We start from the raw sequence: 3,817 nt of genomic DNA on the forward strand, positions 1-3,817 counted from the left end.
GTTTTGAAAGAATCATTATTTTCAGGGTTAGCAAAATTAAATATTTTTAAAATTTTAACTATTAATTTTAACAATTTAACTATAGATTCTTTTGAATTTCCTATTTGTGTAATCATACTGTCTGAGAATAGTGTCAACTATACTTCTTCCTTTTTATTCTTAAAGCTTCCATAAAAGTGGTAAGAGCAGGCATCATTGTCTTACACCTTGCCTCAAATGGAAATCTTTTACACTGCATCATTAAGGAGGAATTCTCGAATCCTTTGTTTGTTGTTTTCAGTCATTATCCTTTATAATGGTTATCCTTTATAATGATCCTTTATCAGATCCAGCTGGTCTTTGTTTTTCATGAATCCTATTATATGTAGAGTTTCTCACTGCATCAGCTGAGTGTCTTTCCATCCTTTTATGTCTCACTTTATTCTGAATGTTTCTTTTGATCTAACCCTCTCTTCACAAATTTCCTCTTAAACTCATTTAATCTGTTGTTAAACTCATCCATTGTATTCTTAATTTCAATTATTGTATTTTTCAACAAAGCTTTTAGAGCTTCTATGTGGCTCTTTATTTCTAGTGTTCCAGTTCCCTGTCGAATTTCTCAATCTTGTCTTTTATCTTCATCAACAATGTAAAATAGTAAAATATTACACTTTAAAGTCTGTGTCTGACAAGTCTAATACCTTAAAGTAACTGTTGCTTGATTAGGGTCTATTTTTTTATGCTGTTTCCAGTTTATATAATTTTATTTCTCTTGTGCCTGGTTATTTTTTGTTGTGTTTAGTACATTGTGCACAACTGTTTTTAGAAATAATCTGAGGTCTAGGATAATCTTACCTTTCTCTAAAGAGAATTAACATTTGCTCTGCAAAGCTTCTGACTGTGTTTGTGATACGTTAATTTTCACATGTAGAGATGTTGTAAAGGTGTCCTGCAATCTTTTAAAAGCCTCTCTATTCTGAGTTCATCCTTAAGACATGATGTTCAGGTCTTAGCAGAGATCAAAGAGTGAGTGTTCCGTCTTGGTAGACCCTGGCCCCAAACTGTGTCCGCCTAACTCTGGCAAATTGTCAAAAGTGCTCTGGCTCAGTTTCTCAGCTTCTCAGCCACTCTGTCTGGAATTGGCACAAGTCTCCAAGGGGAAAAGTGGCCCCAGATAGAGAAGCTTTCTTTCTGGGTTTCTGCCTTTTCCTGGATCTTTGTCCTTTTTTTAATGCTCCTTTGGCTCCTCAATGCTTTCAAATAGAAATATTTATACCATAGACCTTGCCCTCATTATGTAGTCTGCTATAACTGGAATCAGGATGTCTCTGTGTTCTTGAAAAACACCCAAAAAAGATGTCCTTTTCATTATAGGGGACTGGAATGCAAAAGTAGGAAGTCAAGAAACACCTGGAGTAACAGGCAAATTTGGCCTTGGAGTACAGAATGAAGCAGGGCAAAGGCTAATAGAGTTTTGCCAAGAGAACGCACTGGTCATAGCAAACACCCTCTTCCAACAACACAAGAGAAGACTCTACACATGGACATCACCAGATGGTCGACACCGAAATCAGATTGGTTATTTTCTTTGCAGCCAAAGATGGAAAAGCTCTATACAGTCAGTAAAAACAAGACGGGAGCTAACTGTGGCTCAGATCATGAACTCCTTATTGCCAAATTCAGACTGAAATTGAAGAAAGTGGGGAAAACCACTAGACCATTCAGGTATGACCTAAATCAAATCCCTTATGACTATACAGTGGAAGTGAGAAATAGATTTAAGGGACTAGATCTGATAGAGTGTCTGATGAACTATGGACGGAGGTTTGTGACATTGTACAGCAGACAGGAATCAAGACCATCCCCAAGAAAACGAAATTCGAAAAAGCAAAATGGTTGTCTGAGGAGGCCTTACAAATAGCTGTGAAAAGAAGAAAAGCGAATAGCAAAGGAGAAAAGGAAAGATATTCCCATTTGAATGCAGAGTTCCAAAGAATAGCCAGGAGAGATAAGAAAGCCTTCCTCAGCGATCAATGCAAAGAAATAGAGTAAAAAAACAGAATGGGAAAGACTAGAGATCTCTTCAAGAAAATTAGAGATACCAAGGGAACATTTCATGCAAAGATGGGTTCGATAAAGGACAGAAATTGTATGGACCTAACAGAAGCAGAAGATATTAAGAAGAGGTGGCAAGAATACACAGAACTGTACAAAAAAGATTTTCTGGGCTCCAAAATCACTGCAGATGGTGACTGCAGCAATGTAATTAAAAGACGCTTACTCATTGGAAGGAAAGTTATGACCAACCTAGACAGCATGTTAAAAAGCAGAGACATTACTTTGCCAACAAAAGTCTGTCTAGTTAAGGCTGTGGTTTTTCCAGTAGTCATGTATGGTTGTGAGAGTTGGACTATAAAGAAAGTTGAGCACTGAAGAATTGATACTTTTGAAGTGTGGTGTTGGAGAAAACTCGAGAGTCCCTTGGACTGCAAGGAGATCCAACCAGTCCATCCTAAGGAGATCAGTCCTGAGTGTTCATTGGAAGGACTGATGTTGAAGCTAAAACTCCAATACTTTTGCCACTTGATGTGAAGAGCTGACTCATTTGAAAAGGCCCTGATGCTGGGAAAGATTGACGGCAGGAGGAGAAGGGGATGACAGAGGATGAGATGGTTGGATGGCATCACCAACTCAATGGACATGGGTTTGGGTGGACTCTGGGAGTTGGTGATGGACAGGGAGGCCCAGTGTGCTGCGATTCATGGGGTCACAAAGAGTCGGACATGACTGAGCGACTGAACTGAACTGAACTGAACTGTGTTCTTGACTTTTGATTGTAAATTTTTTGTGCTCCACTCTCTATACTGTTTGACGGAGTGAATCCTTTGAAATTTATTCATATTCCTTTTTTTTTTTTTTTTTTTTAGCACTGTGAAGTAAGTTGCTTGGATATCTAAAACCCTAGCTACCTAAAGTGGACAAAACGTTGAGGGCTTGCTGTAGAGGTGACTAGACATGTTCGCATGTACCAAAAATATAGCTGGAAAAACTAGTTATAAGACAAGTGTTGAAACCAGGCTATTAAAAAGAAAAGTGTTCTGTCATATTTGATTTTTCTATATCATGAAAATATTTTGTCCCTTTTCATTCCAAAATTGGTATATCAATGTTGGTTTTTCTGTTTAGAAAAAGACTATACTATCATGATATTTCTATTCCTTAGCAACTCTGAAATAACAAATGGTAGCTAATTAATGAAAGAAAAAGAGCACATTGATTTAGAGAAAAATTTGGGCTTCACTCTTTGTGACCCCATGGACTGTAGCCCGCCAGGCTCCTCTGTCCATGGAGATTCTCCAGCAACAGTACTGGAGTTGGTTGCCATGCCCTCCTCCAGGGGCTCTTCCAAACCCAGGTGTTGAACCCAGGTCTCCTGCACTGCAAGCAGATTTTTTACCATCTGAGCCACCAGGGAAGCAAACAGAGAGGTCTGAACAGGGACTTGAACCCTGGACCCTCAGATTAAAAGTCTGATGCCCTACTAACTGAGCTATCTGGGCATTAGGGATACCAAAGGAACATTTTATGCAAAGATGGGCAAAATAAAGGACAGAAATTGTATGGACCTAACAGAAGCAAAACATATTTAAGAAGAGGTGGCAAGCATACACAGAACTATACAAAAAAAGATCTTAATGACCCAGATTACCACGATGGTGTGATCACTCTCTTAGAGCCAGACATCTTGGAGTGTGAAGCCAAGTGGGCCTTAGAAAGCATCACTATGAACAGAGCTAGTGGAGGTGATGGAATTCCAGTTGAGCTATTTCAAATCCTG

At 38.7% G+C, this 3,817-nt stretch overlaps 1 non-coding gene across 1 annotated transcript; it reads right to left on the reverse strand.

Moving 5' to 3' along the window:
- Positions 1-3,466: 3,466 nt before the first annotated feature.
- TRNAK-UUU lies at positions 3,467-3,539 on the reverse strand. The gene has a single exon. It is a non-coding gene; the product is annotated as a tRNA-Lys (tRNA).
- Positions 3,540-3,817: the final 278 nt, after the last annotated feature.

The sequence above is a fragment of the Cervus canadensis genome, chromosome 25 (genome assembly GCF_019320065.1).
Source record: "Cervus canadensis isolate Bull #8, Minnesota chromosome 25, ASM1932006v1, whole genome shotgun sequence".
Classification (NCBI taxonomy): Eukaryota; Metazoa; Chordata; class Mammalia; order Artiodactyla; family Cervidae; genus Cervus; species Cervus canadensis.